The 22,562-nt window shown below is 39.8% G+C and overlaps 1 protein-coding gene across 1 annotated transcript in view; it reads left to right on the forward strand.

Moving 5' to 3' along the window:
• The window catches only part of LOC132981685 (transmembrane O-methyltransferase-like), a 244,968-nt gene that overhangs the window by 24,223 nt on the left and 198,183 nt on the right, over window positions 1–22,562 (forward strand). The gene's annotated exons all lie outside the window — the stretch shown is intronic.

Genomic DNA, 22,562 nt, shown 5'->3' on the forward strand with positions numbered 1-22,562 from the left:
AGTTTAAACACTCAAACAGATCATGGATGCAGGTTTAAAAAGTTTACAGATTAGCACCTTTAAGACAATAATGACACTGTTTTTTATGCTGCTTTGGTAAATATCTTTCCCCTCAAATAAATACGCTTCATTCATACAGCAGCCTTCCTACAAGGAGGGCAGTTCAAATTGAGTCACAATAAAGTAAACAATAGGATAATAAAGCAAACCAGGCAAATTACAGCAAGTGCTAATACAGCAGAAAAAAACGAGCAATTAGAGAGAAAAACATGAACCCGAAGGGCAACAACAGCATATAGGCTTGGGCTTGAAAATAAATGATGTATCAGATTTGAAAACAAAGGAATGCTTAAAACACTTAAATATAAGAAAAAAGAGAAAATTAGTCATGTTAGATAAACATGTTTTTAATTGTTGGTGCATATTTTAAAAAGGCTGAGCGACTGATTTATAAAACCATTCCCTGTAGAGGATCTCTTATTGCTGCCGGGCTGTGTATAAAGTGGCTCATGTCTTATGTCTTATCTAAGAGACTGCGAGGGATTATGAAATGATAAGGAATTGATTACCGAGTGGGCTGCTCACCAACCAGGAGGAGCCTGATAAACACGTTAAAGAGCTTTAAAGGACGATGTGATCAAGAAGAACAAGATAAGACATTCATCCTACTTATATCTATAAAACGGTGAGCATAGCGTGCAGTAATACTTATCGTATAATCTCCACTACTCCTTTATAATATCAGGGACTATGTGCAATTGAATTGACTTGACTAAAGGACAGCCCTTTGAGATGCACCATCTCAGTTTCAAAGGAGTCCTAACACAAACACAAAGTAATACACAAGCATACAAACAGCATTATTTAACAGACATACATACAGCTCTCTCTCTCTACCTCTCTCTCCCCACCCACAGCTCTCAGCTGTTTGAATAAAGACCAGAATAAGAAATATAACTGATACATCCATTATGCTATGAACATCATGCGCATCATCACTTTCACTGTCTTGTGCAATATCACATAATATTTTAATTACCACACACAATATCTATTAATATTAAATGCTACCTTGCCTTTCTTATCTGGTGTGATGTCTGATTTTCATACCTCTAATTATTAATAACATTATTTATGTACTTAGCTGATTCTGTTACTTTCCTTCGTGTCGTAGTCAAGACCACACTAACTGAGACCCAGACATCCTGAGAACGAGTCAAGACCAAGACATTTAGGGATCGAGACAGAGGCGAGACCAAGACAGGACCGAGACCAAGACCATAAATATCACTGAAAAATCATCATCTTGTGTTTAGCAGGCGTGTCACTCACTTTGAACCGTAACACAGGGAAGGTGGCGGCCGTAACCGGAGGGATAAAATCAAATTATGAATGAATTTCAGTTTTTTTGTTCTTTTAGAAAGAGGCACTTTCCTTCTGATCACAGTAATTGATTTAAAATCTGTAGTCCACCCAGTCTGAGTCCAACACAAGACCGAGACCTCCAAAAAATGTTCTTGATACCAAGACTCTATCTCGAGTATGACAACACTCACTTAACTTATTCTGCTTTTATTGACATCCTATTTAACCCACTCTGTCTTTGCTTTTAACCTCCTTTCTATCATAACATGTATGTTTCTGTATTTCACATAATGTGTGATGCTCTTTTTTGAATCTCGTATTTTTAAGTTATTCTTGTTATGTTAGAGCAACGTGGCTTCAGAATATCCTTCTGGATTAATAAAGCTTTATGTCGTCTTATCTTTTGGCTGCTTATAATAGTTAATGTTTATTTTGCACAGAGGGGTATAACTTTTATTCATCAGGTGGGGACAGTTTTTAGTCTTAAAGTCTTTATATGTGATTGTTCACACTTAAATGTAAATCAAGTATATCCTCTGAAAATAACTCTGTGAGTCATGACTGTCTACAATGGGTGTAACACCCGAGTCCCACTGTCTGTGATGTTTTCAGAGTTTTCAGAGTCCTATCTTCACTTTGTTTACATCGCCGGGACGGCCGGCTGACTCCTCCCCTCGTGTATAAAAGTTGTTTAATTGAGGGACTAGAGAAAAGAAGAATAACGTACTGTACTCACTGCTTAACTGTGTTTCTAGATCACGCTCATTTCAGGTAAATTTACATGCAGTGTGAAGATACGAGCATAATAAAGATCGCTAGCATTAGCATGCTAACACAACAATGCGCCAGTTGTTTTGGTTTCATGCTGGTGCTCAAGGGCGACATCTGCTGGATCAAAAAATCACATATAAAGCCTTTAACTAGGTCTTCTCTACAGAGTCTATGGTTTTTATTATTGATGTCTTTTTTTATCATTACATCATCCCTGACCTGAGAACGTAACTGTGTTCTGAAATGACTGAAATAATTCCCTTATTTTTTTCATGCATTTTAAAATGAGCTCCTGGAAACGGATTGCCTCCTAAATGCAGTCAGTGCTCTCCTTGTTTCCTCTAATGTAGGAACAAAAATTCCCTCCCTAATGAGAAAAAATGAGCCCTGCACTGCAGTAAATCATATATATATATGAAGTGTGTAAATCCCGGGTAACACGCGGCCTCTAAACAGATTAAAACACCTGGAACCAAAGCAACAGCAGCGAGCTAATTGAATCAGCCATCTTGCTCATTCTCTATTCCATTACTCTACACTCTTTCAACATGACCTTAAACCCTCAGTGGATTCCTTTTATTGCTGCACTTTAATGTATAAATCTCCCCGACGAGAGAACAGCAGTGGTTTGGATTTGCATTTCATTGAGCTTCAGATTGCATTGGGATAATGATGAGATGTGGGGGCAGCGTTAATGCTCTTAATGGTGACCACCACAGTTCAGCCTCTGTGTCTTCACAGTGGCGTCTATGCTAGATATGCTGCTTGTAATTACTTTCAGATATCCATAGTGGCTGAGTAAAGGACACGGCAGGGTGACCTGGCTGACAAGGAAAGAACACAGAGATATGGAAATGATTCTTGAGCGCGCGTACAGTCGCACTAAAGATGACCATAGAATATTTGTCTGCACATTTCTAGATATGAGAAAAAAAAAGGCTATATCACTGTGCAGCCAAAAATGTTTCCAGTCCTGATTTTGAATTTAGAGATAGGCCAAAGTTTATTATGGCTTTCATATTTGCAGAAAACTCCTGAAACACATTTTTCACTCTGACTTCACCCGGACTTTCTCCTGCCAGACCCTTAGTATTTTCTCCGCAGTAAGTGCAAGTTGACTGATGTGAGACCGCAGCAGGATATAATCAGGAGAATTCACCCCGAGCCAATGGGGGAGTGACATTTTTATGCTGTGACAGCTGCACGGTGCCTAAAACCACTACGATCCCCCTGCACATAAAACAGCTGCATTACGTTTCCTGTTCTCCAGTCTGTTGTTCTCCGCTCTTTTGTTGATGTTGTGATTCCGCCAAACTACACATAGCATTGATATGAAGGCAAATATTCTCATCATAGCTTTGTATAGCAGACTCAACTTCTTATGTATCTTTTTCTATGCAACGTCTCACCTCAGGAGAGGTTTTTTTTCCTGTAACATGTCGAACCAGCCGTGTAGGTCATATCAGACATGACAGGAAGAGGAAACTGTAAACAGAGCGTGAAAATGTCTGTTAAACCTGCAGTCATCAATCTTTGAGTTAACACACAAAATCTATGTTCCTGTATGTTGTGGATGCAGCTTTCAAGGAAGCAAAAAAAAATGTAACCCAGGTTATTTCTGTAGTTTATGGAAGAGGTATTTTTTTTATTTAAAGTGTATACATATTTCATATATGTGAACAGGAAAAGAACTGTAATCAAACCTCTTAAATACATTTCTCTTTTATATCCATACATCTGTGTTGTGTGTGTTTATGTGGACTGGAAGTCTTATTGCTCTTTATAGAGTCTGCTACTACCAATCTACTGAAACTCTAACTTCTGAAACTGTTCATTTGGAGATCATTTGATATTGATACTTAGAATATTTGATCCAGAGTCTTCTGAATTGACAACCTATTTTAGGTTTAACCCCAAGTTACAAAAACAACTCTTTTTAAGTTGCAAGAAACACTGACACTTAAAAAAATTGCCTTTAAGTGTTATTTTTCTGTCAAATCTTTCCTAAATTAATCTGGATTCAATCTGTTTATATGCTAACACACAGCAGTCTGTAAAGCTCATGTTGTCTTCATATATTGACCCATTTTCTGTTTCCCCCCCCCCCTTTAAATCTCCTTCAAGCAGCATGCTGCCTCTCCTTTTTTGGTCAGTATTAATTTTCGGAATACAAATATTTTTTCACCAAAACATCTTATTCAGCAGAATTCATCAAACTTTCTGCAGCAGTGGTCGAGTCATCCTTTTGTTCAAACCTCTCAGCCCTTCTTACATCTGAGCTGATAGCTGTGATAGTTTCAGCTGCACAGTACAAAGCCTGAGGTCATATCAGGATTCTTACAGATTCAGAGACTTAAAGGCTTACTATGCGATCTTTTGATCCAGCAGATGTCGCCATTGAGCACCAGCATGAAACCAAAACAACTCGCGCTGCACTGTTGTGTTAGCATGCTAATGCTAGCGATCTTTATTATGCTCGTATCGTCACACTGCATGTAAATTTACCTGAAATGAGCGTGATCTAGAAACACAGTTAATCAGTGAGTACAGTATGTTATTCTTCTTTTCTCTAGTCCCTCAATTAAACAACTTTTATACGCGAGGGGAGGAGTCAGCCGGCCGTCCCGGCGATGTAAACAAACTGAAGATAGGACTCTGAAAACTCTGAAAACATCACAGACAGTGGGACTCGGGTGTTACACCCATTGTAGACAGTCATGACTCACAGAGTTATTTTCAGAGGATATACTTTATTTATATTATATTTAAGTGTAAAAAATAGCATTTTAAGCCTTTAAAGAGTTTAGAAAAACGTCCTCTGAACTCAAAACACGAGCAGTTAAATCCACCTCTCTGCTCTGTATGCCTACTTTGTTTTAAATTTTATAGATCTGCATTTTAGTTTTCTTCGATTTTTAAACCCTCAGATATTTTTTCCTGTTGTTAACCTGGAGTTTAAAATCCATTTCTTTCTGCCTGTGTGTGTGTGTGTCCCATGATTGACAGCAAGTGAACAATACCGTAATGCAGCTCTCCTAAAAACGCTCAACTCATTCATAATCACATCACAACACAACAGAAACTTTGACCAAACCGAATTACAGCTTAATGCTTCCTGTGATGAATCATCTGGCTGTGTGGAGGTTGTTTTTCATGCTGTGCAGGGATGAATGGCAGCTAACAGCCTCTGCTGAAGGGAGGAAACTACAACACTGAGTTACAACCCGAGTGATTGGCACAAAGCAGCCAAAACACCCTACTTCTGTTTTAACGCTATCCATCATATTGTCAGTCAAATGTTACAAACCTAAACGTTCCTGGAAACGTCAAAGTCCATGTTTCTCTCAGAGTGGGAAGCAAGCTAAAATACTCAATGTTTCTGACATTAAAATTGAGCAATTATATTCCAGAGAACTTAAAAGAAACTCAGTAGTTCAGTAAGTGGTGAAAATATACTGAACCAAAAAACCTAAGTTTGACGTTCAAGCTTTTAAAAAACGATATTCTGATCAACTATTTACATTGAACTGGAGTGTGTTTAGTTTTTTGATGTTCATCAACCAGCAGTTGCTTTTAGTTGACCATTCTGTTGCTATAGCAACCACCACAGTCACAGTTGCATTGCAGTTTAATTGTTTCATCTGAGATTTTGGCTGTGTCTGAGATCACACACTACTCAATAGTTAATACAACATTTTGTAGTGGTGTCTGAGTGAACATGATCATACCCCATGTAGTCCACTCATTGTATCCCACAATGCATTGTGAAAAGTAGTATGAAACTGATGGTCACTATCCAAGCAATATCATAATGCATTGCAAATTCAAAGCTTTTTTTGTGAGCAGAAAGGTGTTTGACTGCTCTTAGACAGTCAAGAGGCGCGACCAGTGGGAAAACAGAAACACAAAAGAGTATTCTTTAACAACATCTAGAAGCATGATGATGACAAGCACGAGACCAGAGTCTGTAATGTGTTGCTAATACAACTTATTTAACTGGACGTGAGGCTTAAGGTGCGTTCAAATCCAAAAACAGGTTTGCGTCTTGCCATTTGTGCAAACACTGATAGAGTGTTTCCTTGAGTATTCATACATAAGAAAGTACTTGATTAAGGTTTGGAAAAGGTTTGCTCATCAGTTCGCTGTTTTTAAGATGCAGGATGTGAGGTGCAGACTTTCTTTGTTCACTCCGTTATGATGATTTTCTTGCTTTTTGGACGTAAACTTTGGTAATTGGCTTTTAAACAAACAAACAAAAGTCAAAACAGGAGTGTAAGGACTGGAATTTAAAGCTACACTTGGTTAACTTTCAGTTTTAATTTATTGGCTGAAATGGCACCAAGAGGCACTTTGCCCTTTAAATTACATTACACAACACACTGCAGGCTGATGTTTACCAACACAGCCAGTCTGTAAAGCTTTATTCCCCGAGGTGGGGGAAGAGGCAGATGATGTGACATTGATGGAAGTGCTTGTTTGCGGCTTCCTTTGGGGCAAAGGAATTGTCTATACCAGAAGTACATCAGCGATAGATAACACCAACCTGCTGCAGCTTTAACATTGCTATTCTTGTCATCCATTGCTTGAAGGCTGCTCGTGTGTGTGTGTGCGTTTGTTGCAGAAAACAGCCCTTTGTTCATTTCAGTGAGGAGTAATACCAGAAATTACGCACTCATGGCCTCCCCTGACACGGTTAAACTACACTGGAATTGCATGATATTGCCCTCAGGCTGCCTCGCTCTTGAGATCCCCGAGGGGAGGCACCTCTCCTCTGTGAATTTTAAAGGTCACAGCGGCTTCACTCTCTCTCTCTCTCTCTCTCTCTCTCTTGTCACTGAGAAAAGCATATGAGCTGACGGCCTATTGAGAATATTGCTTTCTATCGACGGGCCCCATATAGCGCTTTTTCAACACTGCCCTTGGAAATGCGTTGAAAGGCAGCTCACAGCGTGGCAAAACACACAACATGCTCTTGTTGGTGCCCTTGGTGCCTCTCGATATGCAGACCAGAGATAATGGCATTCACTGCACAGTCGGTACTGACTTCCTGGGCCATCTTTTGAACGGGGAACACTGCCTCATACTGCGCTTTGTATCACGCTCTCTTGGTAAACAATGAGAGCTGCACTGACGCCGAAAGGAAACGCGGATAATATCTAGACTCCAGCAACCCCCGAGGAGGATGAGCTGGCGTCGCTCTTAAGCAATATCATCATGTATTTTTTTCAACAGGCAGGAGACACACAGGTACACAACGCGGATAGATTGAAGTCGTCCTGCCACAGATAACAAGCTGCACTCGGCCCCACGCCATATCTCGGCTGAGGAAACATGATATCTCCTCAGTTTGTTGACAGTCAGGTGAAATGATCATTTACTGCGAGCTAGCCAAACAGATGGTGTCACAATTGGGAAATACTGTTGCACAGCGGTGAAATCTGCCTCCTGGTTTTGTTTGTTTTCATTTATTCGGGGAGTGAAAATGGAGGAGCAGATGGTTTAATCCATCGAGATATATCTACTGTTGTTTAGGCTGTAAGAGAATATCAGTGTGGGAAACATTTGAGCATCAATGAGATGAAGTTTCATGTGTTATGGGAATGCATTTTAGAGGATTAGAAATTTTGATGTGGATATTTCATGTATCAACAGCTTCTTACATGTTTGACAAAAACAATCCACTTTAAGCATATCACAAGATATCTTATTGGTGTTGTGCACGGCTAAGTAAATTAGGCTACAAATTAAAAAGTTTCTAAATCACCCACTGCTAAACCTGTTTTTTAGGGGTTAGGGTTTAATATAAATTCTGTGAAAATAAGCGTATTCACTTTCCATCTGATGTTCATGTCTGTGCATTAGCTATGAAGCTAGAGCTAGGAGTGAAATTAGCTTAGCTTAGCCACAGAGAAAGATTAAAGAGGTCATATTATGCTCTTTTTGGGGTTCATATATTTAATCTATGTACCTACTAAAGTATGTTCACAATAGATAAAGTTCTAAAAAAGTGTCTGTTTTCATGAACTGTCGCTCCGTGCACCGGCTCTCTTCTGACTCTCTCTCTAAGGCTCTGAAGTGCCCACGTTCAGAGTCCCCACGTGTGCCAAGTCTGATCTGATTGGTCGGCCTGCTGGCTCTGCCGTAATTGGTCAGTCGCTCAGCACGGTTCTCGGAAATGTCACGCCCCTTTTATCATATTGGGAATGCAGCCACTTTGGCTCCGAGGGGAGCATAAACATTAGCACCTTAGCACTACTGTGCTACCACAGGCTACGGCATATCGTGGGCGTGCTACAGAAGTTAACGGGTGTGCAACATGAGCTGCTGGGCTTGACACAACGAGCCAATGGGCTTAGATCAGTGATCTCACACTGACAAGACATCACACTGGCAAATTTTATCGAGGGGGGCTAGAACCGAGCGTTACATGCAGCTAATGCTACAGCTAACAGGAGGACGTAGGAGAAGCCGCGTTTCTGCAGACTTTGAATTTTTGCACATAGATGTGCCTAAACATGCACAGGACACTTGGAAAACACACTAAAGGGCATATAAAACCAGAAAAGGCATAATATGACCCCTTTAAAGGGCGGTAAAAAACAGCAAGCTAATTGCAAAGTTTTAAATGATACAGCTACAGCTAGGTTTGCAAACACTCCTGTTTTAGCTAGGATATCCCATATTTTGGACTAAATTGACGCCCCTTGTCCGATATTGACGTCTCTTCTGTGTAATCTGCTGACACTTTACTGATCCTAGATCAGACCATCAGACACAGCCAGTATCATTAACTGATCACCTCCGTCATCCAATCACAGCCCCTCTCCATTGCATAATATATAGCCTACATATTGAACAAAGTTCTGTTCATGAGTGGGGTTGTTCAGTTGCCTTGCCAGTAGTTTTTCCATAACCTAAAATGGAGCCCTGCGTTAGTTCAGGCAGAATACGGTAGTCCTGCTAGCAAGCGGCTATTAGCTGATCTGAGAACCGCCCCAATGCCAACCAATCATTTCACACTCTGACAACAAGGCGGTCTATTTGAACCATTCTGCCTCTCTCTCCTCCTGCATCACATCCAAACTGCAGTGAAACTCTCCCTCCACCACCTTCAGTCAGCTCGTTTTTTTATATATTCTAGGATGAACTGTTTGCTTGTTATGTCTGCAGGATCTCGGTATCATTACATGCGCACTCAAGTTCTGTTCTGCATGTCCCCCACGGAGGGAATTCAGTGTTTGCGCTCTCAGCACAATCTGTGGCATGTTGCACTGATACTGCTGAGAGCTCAGAGCAGAACCAACACCACCAAATACAACTGAACAAACCATAAGTACAATAAATGGTTAAATCTATGATGAGAGTATTCCTGACTAAATCAAGGCTTCTTTGGTGCTGAAATAAAAACAATCAAATATCAAGGTCATGGCTAGGTCACTACAACGGCATTTGATGAAATGTAAACAGAACAAAACCTCTCAAACTGTTTGTAATGCAACCTGCTGCAGAGGCTACTGCTCTTCTACTCAAACAGAAAACTTATTTTCTAATTCAGATTTAAAGTTTTTACTTTGCCCAACATTTCAGGAGGCCTACAGAGCAAAGCCAAACGTGTTTCCCCGAGTGAAGGACAGGTTGGAGATGACTTATTAAATAAACAGTTGCCAGACCATCGGGGGAATAAATGCTGTAAAACTCACTGCCTGTGAGAAAATGAATTATTTATATGCATTCAAGATGAATGCAATAAACACTGACATTGTTTGATAAAAAAATGATTGTTCAGCACTCAATGGAAAAGTAACTCATAGTTGCAGGAGAAATAAATCCTTTTGCTTTGAGCGACACAGAAACAAATCAAAAGACATCTTATAAGTAATTCATTGTGATATTAAATTTGTATTCACTGTTGATGCACATCAAACGTTTTAATTGTTTTAAAAAATGAATCACAGCATCACGTTTCAAAGCCTTCATTAACTGTTTAAAAATACCTTGGGGGGGAGCTTTTTGTATTAGGTGTGGAAGTCAATGGTGTGTGATGTGCATGATTGGAGAAAGTGCTTGTGAAGGTGTTGTGAAATGCTAACACAGCAAAAGGTAAACTTAGTCTATCATTCTCAAAGCAAAATGAAGTATACCTGTGGAGAAGGTGAGAGCATGAGAGAGAGAGTGTGAGACTGCAGGAGCTTAAAGGCTTAATATGCGATTTTTTGATCCAGCAGATGTCGCCCTTGAGCACCAGCATGAAACCAAAACAACTCGCGCTGCATTGTTGTGTTAGCATGCTAATGCTAGCGATCTTTATTATGCTCGTATCTTCACACTGCATGTAAATTTACCTGAAATGAGCGTGATCTAGAAACACAGTTAAGCAGTGAGTACAGTATGTTATTCTTCTTTTCTCTAGTCCCTCAATTAAACAACTTTTATACACGAGGGGAGGAGTCAGCCGGCCGTCCGGGCGATGTAAACAAAGTGAAGATAGGACTCTGAAAACTCTGAAAACATCACAGACAGTGGGACTCGGGTGTTACACCCATTGTAGACAGTCATGACTCACAGAGTTATTTTCAGAGGAGATACTTGATTTACATTATATTTAAGTGTGAAAAATCACATAGAAAGACTTTAAATAAGTTCAGTTTGCCGAGTTACTCTAATTAGTGAGCTGCAAAAAGATCCCAGGTTACACACCTCCAAAACAATCACAATGACAACAATGCAATGAACACATAACCTGACGACCCCACTGGGGCATCACAGCTCGAATAAGCACTTAAAACTCGTCCTTTTTAATGTTAACAACTTCCTCTTATTGCATTACATTCACACTGTGCTGGAGACTTTTTAGTGTGGGAGTAACTTGGAGGGAAACTTTTACCCAAAGGCCGTGTTGTAGATGGCATTTATGTTATAAGACAGATGTTTTGTTGCTATCACAATGTGCTGAATGTCAGACAAAAGATATAAGCAGTGTTTAAAATTCTGGCTGTTGTTCTAGCAGGCAGGTTGACTAAGCACCGTGGTATTTGCAGCAGCAGCAGCAGCTGCCTGCAGGAAGGGCTCCGCTGGGAACCAGAGACACACACATGCATACACACGGCTACTTGAGCAGCTGATGGTACTTGTTGGGGGGAAGGTTAATCTGATGTTTGTTGTGAGTTGCACATCGGCAAGATTCCATCAAAAGTACCTTTAACTTGGAAATCTTTAATACAGAGGAGCATCATATCCAAATCTAAAAAGTATAGTCACTGCATTTGCTGCAAACTGAGTCTTAGTATCAGGATACAAACAAAACCCAAATACAAATTGTTTGCAGAGAAAGTTTTTTAGTGTTTTTTTAAGTCAAACAATATCACCTGTGTCTGTGTTGAAGCATTTGATTAACAATGAAACGCTGCATGCATTTTTCCAGTGACATCTCACAGGGTATCCAGGATCACATTTCTGACATTTGGAGCTGTGCACTTCTAAAGTTTCTGACAACAGTTTCATTTTATGTTAAAAAATGTGCCTCAGTTAAACATCCATAGAGGAACTTCTCACTGAGTGGTGTTTCATTATCCTGCCACATACTCATGTCTCCTCTAGTGGCCATCACTTCCTGGAGTAGGAAGGTAGCACACTGTCATTGTGTTTCTGAATCATGATGAAGCTCAGAAAGGGGGTTTAAAATCTTATAGTTATAACTTATAGTTTCTATGATGCACCGTGATGCGGACGTGGACGATGCATCAATGCAGTAACAGAACATAATTTATTATTGCTTACTGAAGTTGATTGTACATTTTCTCGGCCGCAGCTGGACCTTTATAATTTCTTTATTTTGATTTGATGTCTAAAGCACTTTATAGATAATATAAAAGAAGATCACATTTATCTGACTGCTTGTCTCCTTTGTTTGCGATGTGCAGTAATATAGAAACTTGAGGATGCAACCAATCGTGATGCATCGCGATACCGAATAGAGTTGTTGACAGGATTATTGTAATTTAATCAATTTGTGAGACTAGTGAAGATGCACAGCCCTGAAGCTCAATTATCAATCGCTGTTAAATGTGCAACTTACCTATATGTTAGCTTCCTTACTTAACAGCAAATATATTAATTCACATTAATAAACATTACTAAATTGAATGCGCAAGCAGACATGACCTCATCCATGAGCATGATCTCTGCTGGACTGATGTGAGATTTTTTACTAGCATGATGTTTGCTCACTAATAGAGACAACAACTCACATGACTACACCTAACTACACTTTTGTTATGATTTGGATTGGAAGACACCCTGCAGCAGAAATGACATACTGTACCTTTTAAAGCTAACAATAGGCATTGGAAAGAATTGCAACAGCTGTTAATTAAATAGAAGACAATTGCACAACAGAAACTAAATAGACCAAATCCTGATCAGAGATTAAAGCAGGATTTTTGTGCATATAATCTAATATGACTGATTGAACAAATCCAGCCCTGCACAAGAGTCTCTTAATGCAAGAGCAGAGTTTAGGAAGGCTTTGTTTTTTTTTTTTTTGTTTTGTTTTTTAACTTTATTAGATAGGACAGCTGAAGAGAGACAGGAGGAGAGAGTGGGGGATGACATGCAGCAAAGGGCAGAGGTCGGACTCGAACCCACGGCTGTTGCGACGATGACTACAGCCTCTGCACATTTTTATTTAACCTTTATTTATCCAGGAAAGTCCCATTGAGATTAAAAACCTCTTTTTCAAGGGAGTCCTGGCCAAGAGGCAGCAAAAGTTACACAGTTACACTCACAACATACAGACAGCAATTCAAATTATAAAAAAACAATTAACAATTAAAATTATAAAAAACAGTTACAAGTAAAGGAGATCGTCTCAACTGCTCTCAGCCTGGATTTAAAAGCATTCAAAGAAATCAGTTCAGTTATTTTCACACGTTATTTTCACATGGGGCGTGCAACATAACCACCAGGCTACCGCCCCCGCCCCCACAGGTATGCTTTGTTTTTTTCTGCAGACTTTGAGGTGGAGATTTATTTTTAGGTTGATCCTGCTTGGAAAACTATCTGTTCAAATAAAGATGAACTAAAGTTAAATAAAAATAATAAAACTGAGGCTGTCATTGATTTACAAATCAGCTCTCCATGCATGTCTTCTTCTGCAGTAGATAAAGCTGACGAGAGTACATTTACACATTTATGAGTCTTTCTAAGCCACAGGGTGGGAACGTTCACAGTTAAAGATTCATAGAGACTGACACGGGCTAAATATCTGCTGCCTGAATCTGGCTCTCCCAGGCTCATTGTTGACTGCAGTTTCATTTAAATATTCAACACATGCACATTGAAACCCCCTAAGGGCAGTATGTGAAATTGCAACAGTCGGTCCGTTAATTGCCAAAAATGCCACCAAAGCTTTGGGATCTAGATGTTCCGTTTTATTATTAATGAGCCGGAGAGTGCAGTTTGACATTTATGTTTGGCCAGAAGATGCAAATGAGTCTGCGCTTAAGTCCAAAAAAAAAAAAAAAAAAATGAAAGCACATGCAGCAGTAATGTGATTTGTGCTTAGAAAAAGACTGCTGGGTTTATAGACACACTGATTTATTGTAACTAATGATGTAAAAAAAAAAGTTCTGTTTAACTAAAATAGACATTTTAAGCTGAATTTAAACAAACTGTAAAACATTTTAAACTTGCTTGAATAAATACTGATGCACCTTTATGCCCTGCAAAAGCAAACAAGACCATCAGTGTGCAGATTCACAAATTCTGTATTGTCATTTTTAACATCTGAAACCACTGCCACTGGGTCAATGGCACTGGAAGTGCAGAGATGCTGCCAGGAATTTAAGGCCCTAAACTCTGCAAAGAGTGAACCCACATAAAGCTGCAGGACCTGACATGGTCCCTGGCAGAGTGCTCAGAGGATGCACAGACAAGCGGGCAGATGTAATCACTGACAACTACAACATCAATCTGAGCAGCGCAGTTGTTCCTACATGTCTGAAGGCCACCATGCACGATAGAACCTGTGCAGAAGAAGCCCTCTGTGTCCTGTCCAAATGACTACCGTCCCATCGACACTGACACAAATCACCAGGAAGTGATTTGAGAGAGTTTGCAGTTTGCATATCGTCCCGACCACTCCACAGATGGCGCCATCGCCACTACCCTGCATCTGGCTCTCACCCATCGAAAGGGACACAAATTAAAGTTCCTAAAAGTAGGTTTTTTAATTGGTCCCTTTCTCAAAAGAGAGAACCTCAAAATTTCAAGCTCTAAAGTATTTTTGCAAAAAATGTTGTATGGATTAGGATTTTCACAATACCATCAGAAATTAAAATCCACCTAATATCAATACAGCAACAAAAATAGAAGTCTGAGGCACCTCATATTGGGTAATTTCTTGTTTTTAATAACCAAAAATGTTGAGCAAACTCCTGCACACTGTCTAAAATATGCACAAATATGTTGGTAATGTTTTGTTACTGAATTGTTGTTGATGTATTTGAGCAATTTTGACAGCGTGGATAGAAATGACACACATGCCCAAATGCTGTTCATAGACTTCAGACTACCGGGAAGCCTGAACATCTCCCTCTGCGACTTCCCGACTGGGAGACCTCAGTCAGTCCGCATTGGGAACATCACTTCAGGGCTGTGTGCTGTATCACTTCCTGGTTGGGAAGTTGCACCACCTCAGACCGCAGGACAGTACAAAGGGTAGTGAGAACAGCTGAAACCTCTCTGCCAGCCATCAAGGACATTTACCATTCACGCTGCCTCAGCAGAGCCAACAGCATCGTCTCTGACCCCTCTCACCCCAAACACACTCTTTACTCTCCTGCCGTCTGGAAAAGGGTACGGAAGCATCCGGGCCCTCACAACCAGACTGTGAAATAACTTCTTCCCCCCCAAGCCTTCAGACTCCTCAACACACAGTGACTGACTGAACTGAGAACTCTACACTCTCTATCACACACACACACACACACACACACACACACACACACACACACTCTCTCTATCACACACACACACACACTCTCTCTCTCTAAAACACACACACACTTAATATCCACCATTCTCAAAGTCTTTATATGTGATTTTTCACACTTAAATATAATATAAATCAAGTATATCCTCTGAAAATAACTCTGTGAGTCATGACTGTCTACAATGGGTGTAACACCCGAGTCCCACTGTCTGTGATGTTTTCAGAGTTTTCAGAGTCCTATCTTCAGTTTGTTTACATCGCCGGGACGGCCGGCTGACTCCTCCCCTCGTGTATAAAAGTTGTTTAATTGAGGGACTAGAGAAAAGAAGAATAACATACTGTACTCACTGCTTAACTGTGTTTCTAGATCACGCTCATTTCAGGTAAATTTACATGCAGTGTGAAGATACGAGAATAATAAAGATCACTAGCATTAGCATGCTAACACAACAATGCACCGCAAGATGTTTTGGTTTCATGCTGGTGCTCAAGGGCGACATCTGCTGGATCAAAAAAATCACATATAAAGCCTTTAAAGAATACTAAACATGTACAGGAGGGGATCAGCAAAGAGAAAAGACGTACTGATGTCACCAGAGGAGAGGGACCACCAAAAGGGACACAAATTAACGTTCCTGAAAGTAGGTTTTAATTTGTCCCTTTCTCAAAATTTCAAGCTCTCAAGTATTTTTGCAAAAATGTTGTATGGATTAGGATTTTCACAATACCATCAGAAATTAAAATCCACCTAATATCAATATAGCAACAAAAATAGAAGTCCTAGGCACCTCATATTGGGTAATTTCTTGTTTTTAATAACCAAAGATTTTAAGCAAACTCCTGCATACTGTCTTAAATATGCACAAATATGTTGGTAATGTTTTGTTACTGAATTGTTGTTGATGCATTTGAGCAATTTTGACAGTGTCCTCTCTTTCGTTTGCAGCATCTTTGAGGTAAATATACAACATAAGATCTGCAGTTTTTCTCAAAGCTAGTGATACTTTTCAATAATATATTGATGATACAATCATTAAAATAACTGAATAAATCATTCTATAACACATGGTATTGAAAAGAACAGAAATATTTTGACAGCCCCAGTAGATACAAACACTTCCTATGAACCTAAACTCACAGGATCCATGTTTCCTCAAAGTAAAACTAATGACTTGAAAACACTTTTCTGACACGATTAATTGCCCTGCGTGTTTTTTTTCTTCAGCTTTTCAACAGCGGGACAGACCACTCGTCTGAGTTTCCCCCCAAATTCAGACATCAATAGACACCCTAATCCATTCAGACTCAGAGCGGGTCTAATGCCTCTGCAGGTAACGTCCAAAATGATGAAATATAGCACAGACTGAGGGCTTAAAAGGTCGTTTCTAATGCAGTCTCTAATGGGCTTTCCATATGTTGTTAGCTCCTGCCACCTGAATTCCATCAGGCCGGGTAAGTGGGGGGGGGGGGGGGGGGAGGCTGGCCCCCTCACATAAACATCTGCCATTAGGAGTTTAGGCTGCAGAGGGCGGGACTCGGCTCTCCTGACAAGATAACTTGTAAAAGCTTGGCTGCGGGTCAGAGGTGCCACATATCAGATGAGGTGTATTCCCCCTGTGAACTTTCTTGTAAAGATATATAAATCACCTGGAAAGCTGCCGCCGCCCATTTGTATCCGTCCTTCTTTTCTCTACAAGCCTGAGAGATTTTCTTTACAGATAAATCCTCCCTGAACTTTGCAGCTTACTGGAGGGAGGAAATGAGGACAGGGGGGGTTTGCTGGTACAGTGACGTTGATAAAGCACTCCACCAAAAACCTCTGACCACTACAATTTAGGAGAGATTGATTATCTAATTAAAATCTGGAAGTTAATAATAAGGAAGTTCACATGTTTAGTGCGGCACTAACAAGATGCAACTGTCCAGTCATGCTTCCTCTGCACATTATGCAATTCCCTGTTTTCTGGAAAAAACAACAAAGAATAGAAACATTTTCATGATGGGCTGAATGCAAAGTTTAACTATTAATTTAAAATGACACGATGACCCTACTCTACCTCAACAAATTCATTAAGCTCTGGGCTGATACATGCAGCTACTTCATGATTCAACTTTGACATTTTATGGTTCTAAATTGGAAAATAAAAAATTGCAAAGGAACAAGAAGCTGGTGTTTCATTTGCTCTGGCACAGGGGTGTGTGCAGACTTTTTTTTTGACTGGGGCGGCCCGACTGGGGCGCTGACTAACTGTATGATGGGTGGCATGAAGTATGTGCACACACACAGACATGAGTATCATTTAATGACCTTGCCTGTCTCTACTAATCACATCTACATTAACTGTTTTCATTAATGTATAATACAGATGTTTTGTTTTGTATTTTTTTTTAAACTTACAAAACTATCATTCAATTTAAAAGAATGTATAAAGAAAAGGTTCTGGGAAATTATGAATGTATTGAGTTAATCTAACTGATTGTATTTGATTGTTTCTATATTGTTGATCTATTTTTTGTTTTGTGAAAGAAAGAGAAAACAACAGGTTAGCCATCGTATTCTGTTAAACAGTATCTTGTGTTATTAGGAAAAGGGGGGCAGGTATTGTAAGTTTTCTTCTTCCTGCTCCTGTTTGCTCATGAACAGTGTTTCAGTATTATGAGAAAACATTTTTTTGTTGTGTATTATTGTGTTGAAACCATACACTGAATTGAGCAAATGAATCAAATATGAAATGAAATGAAATTAAACATAGAGTACCAACATACAAATCTTCTCAGCTGAATTTTTCAAGGACTCAAAAAGCCGATGCATGTCCAAAGCCATTGTTTAAAGAAACCACTGTACACCTGTTACAACAAAGCCTTAACTTTTCATTTTAACATAATTCTGACATGGCAAATAGCCAATCATTGATAAAGATTTTGGGGTGGCATTTCACGGGGGGGGGGCACCCCTGGTCACCCCTCTGCACACGGCCCTGCTGATGGTAAGTGGACTTAAGCTTCCATAGTGCTATGCATGTGTCTGGTCCCTCTATTAATTTGACTGATTTCCACACTTCTTGCCCCTGTTATTCTGCTAAATGTTGCTCAGTGTTTTTACTCGTGGTGGATATATATGTTGGTTCTCAGTAAACAATACAGCAAAGACAGTCAAGACTCTGCTCTTTTTGTGTTTAGAGATAACATTTCCTATGAATTGACGCTACACAAATGAACATCGACTGAGATGGATTAAATCATATAATTTATGAATGGTAAAAGTTGGCTTCTTAATCCTGTCCAACTAAAAATCCGTGCTTCATGTGGAACTTGCAGCCATGTTATGGATGTTGGAACTAGCTATCTAGCTTCGCAGTCTACATGATTAGCATCAAACATGACGTACTGCCTGTCAGCACCTGAATGTCGGTGAGGACGACCTGGTGCTATGAATGCGAGGAATACAAAAGGAGAAATCCTGCGAGCGTATATTCCCATACGCTCTTTTGTAAAGCGTCTCGAGATAACACTTGTTATGAATTGGCGCTGTACAAATAATGATTGACTGATTGATTGATTGACCTGTGTCCGATTGTTTGGCCTGAAGTTGTTTCCTCCTCTCTAGATCCTTGCTTGTGTTGTGCTCACCCCCATATGTAAAAGCGTCTGCTAAATCATACATCACACAATACATAGCTCTGATTGGTCGAAGCATCCAGAGGCATTTTTGGTCAGTGCTTGTTGATAACATTTCTTGGAAACTAAAAAATCCGCAGCAAGGTTGGACGATTTCAGACCAATTCTGAGATCCAGACAGCACAAGAATGATTAAGCCGGAGGCTGCAATTCATTGTTTGCTGCAATTAAAACTAAATTGAACTTTTATTATTTTATCACTCTATAGCTCAAGCTTCACTCCCCATAAAATATCACATTCTTTATATAAATTAAAAACACAGCTGTAAAATAACAAGGGCATTCTCTCACAACCTTGGGAGACCATGTTTATGCCCACTGATAAATGAGATTACGAGCACTCGTCATCGTCGCTGTTCATGGTCCTAATGTGACGTTACACAGATCATTAAGCTAGCAGGATAACGAATGATTAGTGTAGCAGCACATTTGATCTCTCCTGCGCTCTATTGTTGAAGCGAATTTGTGTCGACACAATGGCAATAAGCTGCCCCATGTCAAGTCAGCCATTGAAAAACAGGATTTGGAGTCCATTGTGTTTCAGCACGCTTGATGAATGTGAGGGAATTTGGCTCAGATGTTCCTAATGACTCCCTGTGGTGAGTGCATGTGTGCGCTTATTGATTTTCTGCTTGTCATTCTATATATTTCCATAAAAGCTTTTAATGTTGGGATCCCTTACCGCTGCTGATGTTATATTGATTTGTTTTAAGTACACAAAGAGTAGATTGAATGCACATAGAGGAATTTTAATCCGACCATACAGAAGAAGAGATTGCTTTAACTTTGATTTGATTTTTCACTCTTATTTTATCGTTTTACGTCATGTTTACCTGCAGAACTCTATGGGAATAGTCCTGGCCGGTTGAAATTTGGTGAGGACTTCTTCTTAGCTCTTGAAACAGAGACCACCGATGCCTCTTTGTGATTTTCAAAAGCAATGAGACCTTCAGCAACAATACTGATAATGTCTATAGAGTTACAATTAATGCCTGGAATCGATGGCACAGCGTAGATGTCACACAAACTGACAAACAGCACACTGCAGAACAGGCTTGTTTTGTATTTTCCTTGGCTAAGATTCTCAAGGAGAGACAGCAGTGTGAGATTTTCTGGTAGAAAACGGTACTTGCACATCATGTCAACAGCAGAACCACAACGTCTGCCCTAAGCGGGGACTGTGTAGTCCCTCTTAGGTCCAGCTCCTTTGGTTAATTATGTTTCTCTGTGAGAGCCTCTAAATTATGGAACCAATTGCTAGTGGAGATTAGAAATTGCACCTCCCACCATACATTCACCCACCGTCTTAAGGACTGGCTTTTAAGCAATCAAAAATCTGAACACCTTTGATAGTATTTAATCTGAGTGCATGTTTGTCTGTTGTTGTGTATTGTTGTAGCTGTGCTGTCTAACCCATGGTGGTTTGTGTGAATGGTTGTATGGTTATAAGTTTTAATGGAGCCAGTATATTGGCATCATGTTATACTCTTATCTGTTGCTGTGTGTATTCTTTAACATGTTTTTTTTATTTTTTAGCCACCCTGTGCCGAGCTTAACATCTTGCCAAAGGACTACAGTTGAAAATTAGCCTGCTGGCTAACACTGGCACATTTACAGAAATGTTGATTAATGTGCACTGTCCTTTAAATAAATAAATGAAATGAAAATGTCATGACAATTCAAATGTACTGATTTGTCCACAGGGGGCGCCAAAAATGGTACAATCTGACAGGAGCTATAGAGGTGACCTGTTTGAAGGGATTGTGATGTTTGTTTTTGTCAGCATGTGTTGCTTTCCTTCTTGTTTTGATTTTTTTTCAGCTGGTCTTGTCATTCAGTCAGTCTGGATACAAGCAGACTTGTTCTTCCATGTGGGTACACTTATGGGTGTTAGACTAATGTGTTGCTGACAACAGTTTCAGTAACATAATCAGATCATTTTTCATAAATACTGTTTTCCAGGCTCAAAGCATCCCAAGGAACAGGATATAAAGAGGGATGAGGAGAAGTCCCTAACAGATCACAGCTGCCAATATGTTGTATTCAGATTACTGTAATCCCCTTTACATAGAATCTGTAACTCCTTAACCACTCACCTCTTTCTCTGGGAGCAATTAAAAACAAGCTCTCGGAGCTCCGGTCCAACAGGAAGCATTAGCAGACTTATGACTTCAAAGGCCGAGCTCAAATTTACCACAGTGAGATGTGTTTTCAGCCATGACTCCTTCACAACCGACGGGATTTCTTTCTATCTTTGCATAATGCACAATATCAGCTCGGTCTTTGGTGTTATCAAAGAACATGTGTGGGAAAAGGCAGGGTTGTATTTCTTTAAAGAGTCAACAGCTGAAAGCAACTAAAGCCAAACAGTGCATACATAGGGATGGAAAAAAGAAAGGATTTGAAGTCAGTTATTGGATCCTGAGCAGTTTGATTTGCCCTCAGAACGTCTGGCAGTGTTTTCTCGTACATGTGGGTGATGTGTAATTTAGTGCAGCATCGGGCAAGAGCCCAGCATGTCATGCATTGTGAATGTTTACAAGCCTGAAGACATTTTTTTCTTTTCGAAAGCCTTCATGCAAGAAATGGCAATTCTGCAGACATAGACACACATTTTGCATTGACAGATTTGGTCTTTAAATGCCTGAACACTGGCTGCATGTAATAACATTTATGCACCATAAAAATGCCTGTGTGAAAGTATTTTTGTATATGTGCTTACTGCCACATTGTAAAAATGTTAATGTAGAAATGTTTCACCTTTCCTCAATAACATATTGTCCATAAAGTTCTGATCAAGCATCAACATCACATGTTGAAAAAATGAAGCAAATAAGGAAGTGTAAAAACTGCAGTTCTTCGAGTGTCCACTTGAGGGTGGCGTCGAAAGCCCTTAAAGTCCCATTAACACCCATGTTAAAATGCAGATTTTGTTAAAGGCTTTATATGTGATTCTTCACAATTAAATATAATATAAATCAAGTATATCCTCTGAAAATAACTCTGTGAGTCATGACTGTCTACAATGGGTGTAACACCCGAGTCCCACTGTCTGTGATGTTTTCAGAGTTTTCAGAGTCCTATCTTCAGTTTGTTTACATCGCCTGGACGGCCGGCTGACTCCTCCTCTCACGTATAAAAGTTGTTTAATTGAGGGACTAGAGAAAAGAAGAATAACATACTGTACTCACTGCTTAACTGTGTTTCTAGATCACGCTCATTTCAGGTAAATTTACATGCAGCGTGAAGATACGAGCATAATAAAGATCGCTAGCATTAGCATGCTAACACAACAATGCAGCGTGAGTTGTTTTGGTTTCATGCTGGTGCTCAAGGGCGACATCTGCTGGATCAAATAAATCACATATAAAGCCTTTAAAGCATAGTTATTCATGATTGGGGCGTTGTTGATTTAACAGTCAGGCAGGTTTTAGTTGTTTAAGTCACGCCTTAGCTCCACCTCTTTCCCTTTTGTTAGGTTGATCAAAATGTAAACTGCCACTGTTTGGCTTCAAACCTCCTCTGGGTGACGTCACTGAGACTACGTCACTGAGACTACGTCCATGATTTACAGAGTCTATGGTTGTGATGAGTAATTCAATCCCACAAGACTTATTTTCTTTTTTTTTCGCCTTTGTAAGACCTTGTGGGAACAATTAGCATATTCTTGAAACCTCCTTCTGAGCACACAAACAGCATGGCATCTCTTCTAATCTCAACTTCCAGGTGTAGAGCGTCTAAGTGAAAGCAGGATGGG

The sequence above is a fragment of the Labrus mixtus genome, chromosome 10, assembly GCF_963584025.1.
Source record: "Labrus mixtus chromosome 10, fLabMix1.1, whole genome shotgun sequence".
Classification (NCBI taxonomy): Eukaryota; Metazoa; Chordata; class Actinopteri; order Labriformes; family Labridae; genus Labrus; species Labrus mixtus.